Consider the following 11,284-nt stretch of genomic DNA (forward strand, 5'->3'; position numbering starts at 1 on the left):
AACGTTGATAAACTGACACACATGAAATTTTCAAGGTTAAATTGTGTAGCCGAGCGAGTAATAGAACACTTTACAAACGCGAAGCGTGGAAATGGATTAACTGATTTAAGACGTAAAAAAATAAACTCGTGGGCTGATTCAGTTAAGGATACCGGTGCTACAATAAAAAAATGTTGCTGAGTTAGGAAAAATATTAAAATTTCCAATAACCGTAGCGACAATAACGGGAGAAGTACTGTACGAATCAAAATATAAATCAAAAGGAGCTTCAATAAATATTATTGATCATAACGCGCACGCATGGACCAGCGCAGTAACAATATTTCCACGTGATCGAACTATTAGATTTTACCCCCAGATATGGGGGCAGATATGTTTGATTTTATCAACGAAATAAGTAAAAACGATCCTGTATCGGTATGGTTATTTAAAAGTAATGAGGAAGGTGGATTTGATCAGTTTGTTAGACCAAACGGTGAAATATATCGAACAGAAAATCTCCACGACGAGATGAAAAATCTCGCGGAGAAGTTTTTAGAGTGCAAGCACTCCGCGGAAAATACTGACAAATTACTAACTATTTGCTTTACCGTTCCATCTGTTGTGGCTCATTTCGCTAGAGAAAGAAATTCATGGAAACCAACACGATTTGATTTACTTGAAGATGTACGCGCAAGTTGCGTCGAATACGGACACGGCGGATTGTGGAATACCAAATATAATTACAACGATGTTATTTCGGTTGATATGGTTGCATGTTATCCAGGAAGTTTTCTAGGATACGGAGATTGTTCTGTATACTTTAAAAGATTCGGTCACCCTACAAACGAGATGACGCGAGTGGCAATTAATGGACCATTACCTGATTTTGATCTGACTGGATTCGCTTGTGTTGAATCATTCGAGCTTAAGGAAAATCTTCACAAGATTTGTTATGTTTGGTTTGGCAGACATTTTTGTGAAAAACGTTGGGCGCCTATAGTTTTATTACGATATTTGCTAGATTGTACGGCACTGACATCGTTGGTGGTTAGTGAGGCAATTATATCATATCGCGCGCAGACCGAAGTTTGGTTGCCCATGCCAAATTCTATCAGTGTTGATGAAGTTATTAGCGAGTTTAAGGAAAAATGTCCTGATATTTCCGAAGATGATATTATCAAAGAAGCTCCTAAAATTCTCGAGATTAAACTCAAAACCGCACAAGATCTAGGCAGAAAAATTATAGGTAAATTTACTCAGGGTGGTGCATATGATCATAAAAGACATCACACACGATTAATTTTAGATGATGCCGAGTACGATTTTATAATTGCTGATACAACAGCGAGAAATATATTTGTAAATCGAGAAAGTGTTTATTTATCCGACGGAACAAAATTGGGTACGATCGTTAGTTACATAAATGATATCTCCCCACAGTATACTCATCTAAGATCTTCCATGTTGGCTTATGTTTCTATAAATTTATTATCGATGATTAATAGATTTCCTGAGACCGCAGTCAGAGTCGCAACAGATTCGTTTTATATTTCGAGTAAATATTTAGAGTCTGTTATGAAATTTACAAGTAATGATGAACGATGGAGTTCGTGGAGAATAAAAAAGGAAATATTACACAATTATACAGAATCAGCAGATGTTCCGATGACACATTTTTATCGTAAGTGTAATAAAATATCAGAAATGTCGAAAGCGCCATCGTTGAGTGATCCAATAACTAGATATAAGACAGTATATCTCAATGGACCTGGTGGATGCGGCAAGACGACTCGAGCGATTAATGTTTTTAGAAATTCAGATATGATCGTGCTGACACCCACACATAGACTTGCACGCGAGATGAAACAACGGCAAGTACAATCGTGCACGTATCGTAGTTTCTTTCGGTGGCGCGGGCATACATGGACTCCTGAACGAATGGGAGAAAAGTATATACCTAAAATAATTATTTGGGACGAGATATGTACGGTGTCATTAGATACATTAAAAATGTTTCTTGATTGGTTGTTGACGAAAAATACCGCTGTGGTGGTGTGTGGCGATCATGGTCAACCGCCGCCTTTTGTTGGACCATCTCCACATGATTGGTTAAAAAATTTCGTTGATTATTACGAAGAAAAAGATGATGATCATAGAGCTCTCGATGCAAATTTAAAGGAATTTAAAAAATTAATCAGATTACAATCAAACAAAATTCAGTGTGAAATAATACGCGGAGTAATCTCAGAGACCTCAATGAGTGATTTTTTAAATTTATGGAGACCCAACGATTTGATCGTAGCAAGCAGAAAAATAATCAGAGACGATTTACAACAGCAGTTATTTCAGCTGCATAAAGAAAAATATTCAGAATTACCCGTACCGTTATGTTATAGACCATCAGATACACGAAAACAGAATATTAATGTTGATATTCCAGAACAGACTGAGAATCAAAAACTCGTATTAAATGATATTGTCGCTGTTGATATCAGTGTGGTCGAAGATGCATTACACGCTGACAAATCTCCATGGGTGTTGGGATACGCTATGACGATCCACTCGTCTCAGGGATTAACTATTTCTGACACACGAGTCTGGATTGTAGACGATCACATCGAGTGGTCAAATTTAGTTTATTTAGCGGTATCGAGGGTCAGAAATATATCTCAATTACGTAGAATTATAATTCCTGAAATCGTTAATAAATTCAACGTCATCGATGATGATATAATAAGAAAAAAATTAATCGGATACAAACAATCTGATAAAAGAAATAAACGCGACTTTGATCTTGATGTTGAATTTATTATTGAGTTAAAACAGCAGCAGAATAATCATTGCGCAAGTTGCAATTGTATAATGTTATGGCGGTATTCGAGTAATGATTCAAGACAATTTACCGTAGACAGAAAAGATAATAGTCGCGGTCATACACGAGAAAATATCATGTTGACCTGTCTTGAGTGTAATCGATGTAGAGGCGCCAGCGCCTTGGGTGCTAGTGCTAGTTAAGTGATCGCGGTGGTAATTGTGTATCCGTGGGAATTATTTGTAGTTGTTCACGTACAAATCCACGTTGAGGAGCAGCCGAATCTAGTCCATAGATTGCAGGTCTACCTGGCGATCTTGTCACGGTGGATATTTTGTGTGTGGTAACACTCCAAATAGGATCAGTCGCTCTCGCGTTACCACCTTCAAGTTCACCCGGTTCATATAAATATCTAACTGTAACATCACCCAATATTTTTTGTTTTTCAGTATCTTTTCGCTGTATTGGTATATTTTTTTGTGTGACTGCGCTAATGGGTTTCATGTTGGTTGTTCGTGTGATCTCGCTATTTAATGCAGCTATCACGCTTGGTAATCTTGCAACCCATTCGCGAGATCTTTTATCTTGAATAAATTCCTTAGCATATTGATATCCAAATAACCGCTCAGCAAGTGTTCGATTAAATCGCTCAATAATTGCCTGATCACGGTGAATTGCAGTATGACCTCGTCGTATTTTGGTATTATGTCGTTTCATCAACGATGATACTGGACCAAGAAATTCCTTACCAGGATCAACCTGTAGCAGCTGTGGCCATCGCAGACCACCTTGTGGTCCACCACCTCGTTGATAAATTCGTTCAAACGCATCGGTTACTTCAGATGATGTTTTCGTTGATAGCGGCTCTGCCTCTTTATATCTACTTGCAACATCAACTACAGTTAACGCGTACTTGTACGTTTTTCCACGCACAGTATCATGTGGTAAAAACAGAATATCTGCTTGATGAACTTCATTAGGAACACTGAAATCGAAATACGCGTACTGAATTCGTTTCGGTGGTGGTAGATAAATTTGCCATATTGCCTGTTTGGATAACCACGCGCTAGCAGTAGAATGTTTAACCGCTGCTGCATCAGCGAGTTTACCAATAGCTGCTTTGCCTCTCCAATATCCTCTTGGTGAATAATAAATTAATTCCATTATTAATTACCAGCCCCAAACGCTAATTTACTTTTCATCGCAGATCTTACTAACCAATTAGCTAATGATTCTCTGATATTTTTATTTTTTATGGAATTTAACGCGTGAGTTAATTTCACATCTGCAATATGCCTATGTTGTAGATCTTTATTTTTATAAGCCACATCATGAATATGACAAGCTCGATCAATAGCGTTTACTGGTTCCTCGCCTGGTTTTGGTTGATCCTGATTATCGAGCCTGATATCGAGTCGAGTACCAGGACCGCAATAACTATATCCTGGTAGATGTTTTTCTCCTGGGTATTTAGCCCATGGAGTACCCGGAAATTTTGACATCAAATTAGCAATATCACCACCGCGCTTATTAGGTAAAAACGAAAATTTCTTTCTAACGCACACAGAACATTTTCCACCATACGCTATTTTTTTATTTTTTGTTATAACTGTAGCTAAATCAGTAGTCGGAGTTTTAACTCTACAGCGTAAACAATATAAATTCATGTTATAATATATATGGATATAATTGATTTCTCAGCAACTCGGCAGCGAGAACCTGTTAAGCATCATCCTGTGCTACCTAATTCCATCAGAATGATTATCATAGGACCATCTGGATCGGGTAAGACGCAGTTATTACTTAATCTGATAATAAGACGGTTGAAATGGGATAAATTATATTTGGTAGCACCACCCGCTGATGATCAACGATGTTATGAAGTATTAAAAGATTTTAACGAAAACGCGCGATTACTGGACGAAGATAATGATGTTATAGAGTTTATAACAGATATTGATGAAGCACCGTCCGTTGAGTTTTTAGACGGATTTATTAATAATTTAGTTGTGTACGATGATGTGATGCTGGATAAACAATCAAATCCAGCCAGAATATTTTCTCGCGGCAGACATAAAAATACAGATGTGATCTATGTTACTCAGCGATATACACAAATACCAAAAGTGATCAGGGACAATTGTAATATTTTAGTTGTGTTTAATGGCGTAGACACACACACGCTGCGAAATATTCATCAAACTTGGTGCAGCGGTGACATGGATATAATTAAATTCAGAAATTTCTTTTCACGAGCGCAAGCTACTCCGCATGGATTTATAACAATAAATTTACATGATCCTAGAACAAGATATCGTGTGGGTCTTGATAAAATATTTGGATAAATTTAATTAAACAGATATCATTCATATAATGAACAACTGTGCGTGGTTAATTCAAGGAACAACAAATAAATGCAACAAAAGGTGTCGTGGAGAATATTGTAAAAATCCTCATGCTGGTTCACGAAGATGTGTTGGATGTAACAACGGCGTTAGAGGATTATATCAGATTTGCAAAAGTTGCGGTGGAGATCGATACAGAAGTTTGATGAACTATTACAGAAAAAGAAAGAACATAAATCCAAAAATAGAAAAACCACCATCAGAACTTGAATATTACTTGAAGAACAAAACAAAAGATTCCCATGATTCAGATGATGATTCCCAATATTGATAGCAGCAGAGAGGTATGTTGCTCCACCCCGACACTTGTTTGAATCGTTGCATGTCTGGTTTTCACCTGTGGTCAGAGTCTCTGTACCTATGTGGGTAGTGTAGATCCCTAAAAATGTAAGACATGTACGAACATCTAGCATAAATGGTATGGAGGCTCTTTTTGAAAGCATAAGTGGAATACTGTTTGAAGACGTAAAAAGTATGGAGGCTCTGTTTGAAAGAATACATATCACGGAGTACTGTTTGACAGCATACATGATATGGAGGCTCTGTTTGAAAGCATAAATGGACATTTTGTTTGAAGATATAAATAGTCTGGAGGCTCAGATTGAAAGCATATATAGCATGGAGCATTGTTTGAAAGAATACATGGCACGGAGGCTATGTTTGTAAAGCATAAATAGAGGTACTGTTTGAAGACATAAATAGTATGAAGGCTCTGCTTGAAAGCATACATAACCTGGAGTTCTGCTTGAAATTATACATGGTATGAATGCTCTCTTTGAAAGCATAAATGGAACTACTGTTTTAAGACATAAATAGTATAGAGGCTCAGTTTAGAAAGCATACATAGCATGGGGTACTGTTTGAAAGCTTACATTGTATGGATGCTCTGTTTCAAAGCATTAATGGAGGTACTGTTCAAAAACATAAATAGTATAGAGGTTCTGTTTGAAAGCATGCATACCGCGGAGTACTGTTTGAAAGTATGCATGATATGGAGGATCTGTTTAAAGCATAAATGGAGGTATTGTTTGAAGACATAAATAGTATGGAGTATTGTTTGAAAGGACACATGGTATGTAGGTTCTGTTTGAAAGCATAAATGACATGGTGGCACTGTGTGAGCATATATGGTATGGAGGCTCTGTTTGAAAGCATATATAGGATGAAGCCATTGTTTGAACGTATACATTGTATGGAGGCTACATGGTACAGATACACTGTCTGAAAGCATAAATAGCACAGATACACTGTTTTAAAGCATACTATAGTATGGAAGCACTGTTTGAAAGCATACATGGTAATGAGGCTCTTTTTGAAAAAAATCGAAAACCTACATAAGCACTTAAAAATAAATTTAAATGAACTCAAATTGAGAATTTTTCAGCAAAATTATGAAAACTAATGTACAGGATTATCCATATCAATTTGAACTATACAAAACTTTCAGCTAAGGGACCAATCATTTATTCAGAGAATGGACTGTGAGTGTGCTAGTAAAAAAAATGTTTTTTTTTTTTTTTGGGGGGGGGGAATTCTGCTTCGCTGAGACGATGATAAACTTATTCTTAATCTGATGTGTACTCATTATGTTGAAAACTAAAGTTATTATCTCAAGGTAAAGGTTGAACCATAATGAATGAACACAATGTAGCATAACTGGATTTTATAATTGAGATTTCAAATATAAGTTTTGAAATATCCGTCAAATATTGGCCCAAAAGCCAGGAATAAAATGACTGAAGAGCATCGTCTGAACATTCTATTCAGTGAATCCAGCATGAATGATATGTCTGGAGTTTAACACTGTCTTCAGTGATTCCGCTTCGCCGAGAAAACTGAAGTCGATATTTTGTCCATTTCTGAACATTATCTTCAGTGAATCCATCATGAATTAAGTGACTAGACCCATTATTTTGTTAATTTCTGAACAATGTCTTCAGTGAATCCAGTATGAGCAACATGACCGAAGTCTTTATTTTCTGCATTCCGTAACACTTTCGTCAGTGAATCCATAATGTGTGAGAGGATTGGAATTTGTATTTTCTGCATTTCTGAGCTTCGTATTCAGTGAATCCAGCATGAGTGAGATGACTGGAGTCTGTATTTTCTGCATTTCTAAACAGTAGACTTTGGTTAATCCAACATGAGTGAGATGACTGGAGTTTGTATTTTGTCCATTTCTGAACAGCGTCTTCGGTGAACGCAACACGAGTCAGTTGACCGGAGTCTGTGTTCTGTCCATTTCTGGACATCGCATCCAGTGGATCCATTATGAGGTAATGGATGGAGTCTTCAGTGATTCCAGCAAGAGCCTCAAACAACAAAAGACACCATTACAAGTAGTCACAGTCAAACTGGAAATTTTCTGTTTTTGTGGTGGTGGCGTTGGCATTGGAGGTGTCATGAAAAAGATGGTGTATAGTGAAATCTACTACATACTTATATTCTTTCGAGGAGTTTTATCTACCTAGTTGATTGTTCTTGTTAACGACTTTCAATCACTCCTTTAATATTTGGCCTTGTTGCTCGTCTTTGTTAATCCCTGTCAACCATTACTTTTTTATTACTTTAATGTCTAAGTACCACTGCAATATAATCGGCGAGGTATGTTGCTCCACCCCGACACTGATTTGAATCTTTGCATGTCTGGTTTTCACCTGTGGTCAGAGTCTCCGTATCCAAGTGGGCAGTGTCGATCCCTAAGAATTTAAGACATGTTCGAATACGCAGCATAAATGGTATGCAGGCCCTGTTTCAAAGCATAAATGGAGTACTGTTTGAAGATATAAATAGTACGGAGGCTCTGTTTGAAAGCATACATAGCATGGAGTACTGTTTGAAAGCATATATGGTATGGAGGCTCTGTTTGAAAGCATACATAGAGGTACTGTTTGAAGACATAATTAGTATGGAGGCTCTGTTTGAAAGCACACATAGCATGGATTACTGGTTGAAAGAATACATGGTAGAGAGGCTCTCTTTGAAAGCATAAATGGAGGTACTGTTGAAGACATAATTAGTATGGAGGCTCTGTTTGAAAGCATATATAGCATGGAGTACTATTTGAAAACATACATGGTATGGAGGTTCTGTTTGAAAGCATAAATGATTTGGAAGCACTGTGTAAGTATATATGTTACGGAGGCGCTGTTTGAAAGCATGAAGCACTGTCTGAAATCATACATGATATGAAGGCTCTGCTTGAAAGCATATATAGGATGAAGGCATTGTTTGAAAGGACACATTGTGTGGAGGCTACGTAGCATGGATACAATGTCTGAAAGCATAAATAGCACGGATATACTGTTTGAAAGCATAAATAGCACGGATACACTGTTTTAAAGCATACTATAGTATAGAGACACTGTTTGAAAGGATACATGTTATGGAGGCTCTTTTTGAAAGAAATCGAACGCCTGCATAAGCACTTAAAAATAAATGAAAATAAACTCAAACTGAGAATTTTTCAGCACAATTATGAGAAAAATAATGTACCTGATTATCCAGATCATTTTGAACTATACAAAACTTTCAGTTAAGGGACCAATCATTTATTCAGAGATGGCATTGTGATTGTCCTATAAAGTTTTAGGGTTCACATATTATGCTTCGCTGAGAGCATGGGAAACTTATTCTTAATCTGATCTATATTCATTATTTTGAAAACTAAAATTATTATCTCAGGGTGAACGGAAACATTATCCTGGTTTGAAAGAATATGCCAGGTCACTTCCCCTCACCTCAGAAAATTAAATGGTTGAACCATAATGAATAAAGACAATGCAGCAAAACTAGATTTTATAATTGAGATTTCAAATATAAGTTTTGAAATGTCCGTTAAATATTGTCCCAAAGCCAGAGTAAAATAACTAGAGAGCATTTTATAAACATTGTCTTCAAACTTGAGATTTTGAGTTTTTGTGGTGGTGGCGTTGGCATTGGAGGTGTCATAAAAATGATGGTGTATAGTGAAATGTACTACATAATTATATTCTTTCGATGAGTTATTTGCTTTTCTCTACTTGGTGTGAATATAAATATTGCTGAAGAATTCATACAGTGTACAAATGAACAAAGCGAATTGATTCTGCTCTCTTCACAAACCAGCTACATGATGAGCAGAAGGGGAGTGTAGTCATAAAACAACATCATATGAAAACATAAACGACAATTACAATAACGTAGTATGTACAAGCCAATGAGACGGTGGCGTTTTCATCAGGACTTGAGGAGAATTGGAGTTTGTACACTGTCGATGAGGATCTGTTGTTCAAGCAAAAGGTCATATTTGGACAAGTCTCTAATTTAGCGGCTTGTAGAAACCATACAAATGGGCAGATCCCATGAAATATTCAATTCTTTGTTGTCTGATCATCTTGGTCCTGTAGATTGATCAATATGCAAGTAACAATATCTGTATTTCATGCAATAGCAAATACCATGTGAACATCTATAGTCTGTATCACCTCCCCATATTCACTGCATTTTATTCAATAAACAAAGGCAAGAAAACATCCATAATGTACACATTTCACATCACATAATTTATATTTTCCTGTTCAACACTGATTTATGCAGTGAATAGTTCAAGTGTACAGTATGAATCTGATATTGTCCTTGATAATGCCTGTGAAACTCACTTTCAATCTTTGGCCTTGTTGTCCGACCTTGTTAATGTCTGTCAAGTTCTCCCTTAATCTGTGGCCTATTTGTCTGACCTTGTTAATGGCTTCAAATCCTCGTTTAATATTTCGTCTAGTTGATTGTCCTTGTTAATGACTGCCAAACTCTCCTTTAATCTCTGGCCTAGTTGCTTGTCCTTTTTAATGCATATCAAACTCTCCTTTAATATCTGGCCTTGTTGCTCGTCCTTGTTAATCCCTGCCAACCATTACTTTAATCTCTAAGTGCCACTGCAATATCATCGGCCAGGTATGTTGCTCCACCCCGACACTGGTTTGAATCGTTGCATGTCTGGTATTCACCTGTTGTCAGAGTCTCTGTATCCAAGTGGATAGTGTCGATCCCTAAAAATTTAAGACATGTACGAACAAGCAGCATGAATGGTTTGGAGGCTCTGTTTGTAAGCATAAATGGAGTACTGTTTGAAGACGTAAATAGTATGGAGGCTCTGTTTGAAAGCATAGCATGTGGTACTGTTTGAAAGCATACATGATATGGAGGCTCTGCTTGAAAGCATAAATGGAGGTACTGTTTGAAGACATAAATAGTATGGAGGCTCGGAGTGAAAGCATACATAGCATGGAGTACTCTTTGAAAGCATACATGGTATTGAGACTCTGTTTGAAAGCATAAATGACATGGAGGAAACATGTGTAAGCATATATGTTATGGAGGCACTGTTTTTGAAAGCATACATAGCATGGAGTACTGTTTAAAAGCATACATGGTATGGAGGCTCTGTTTGAAAGGATAAATGACACGGAGGCACTGTGTAAGGATATATGGTATAGAGTCTCTGATAGCATACATAGCATGGAACACTGTCTGAAATCATACATGGTATGAAGGCTCTGTTTGAAAGCATATATAGGATGAAGGCATTGTTTGAAAGTACACATTGTATGGAGGCTACATATCATGGATATACTGAACGCATAAATGCCATGGATATACTGTTTGAAAGCATAAATAGCACGGATACACTGTTTTAAAGCATAAATAGCATGGATATACTGTTTGAAAGCATAAATAGCACGGATACACTGTTTGAAAGCATGAGTAGCATGGATATACTGTTTGAAAGCATAAATAGCACAGATACACTGTTTTAAACCATAATATAGTATAGAGTCACTGTTTGAAAGAATACATGTCATGAAGGCCCTTTTTGAAAGAAATCGAAAGCCTGCATAAGCACTTAAAAATAAATGAAAATAAATTCAAATTGAGAATTTTTCAGGACAAGTATGGAAAAAATAATGTACCTGATTATCCATATCATTTTGAACTATACAAAACATTCAGGTAATGGACATATCGTTTATTCAGGGATGGGATTCTGAGTGTGCTATTAAGTTTTAAGGGTTAAAAATGTTGTTTTTCTGAGAGCATGAGTAAATTA

Source organism: Sinohyriopsis cumingii, chromosome 11, assembly GCF_028554795.1.
Source record: "Sinohyriopsis cumingii isolate HCF-2022 chromosome 11, ASM2855479v2, whole genome shotgun sequence".
In the NCBI taxonomy this organism is placed as follows: domain Eukaryota; kingdom Metazoa; phylum Mollusca; class Bivalvia; order Unionida; family Unionidae; genus Sinohyriopsis; species Sinohyriopsis cumingii.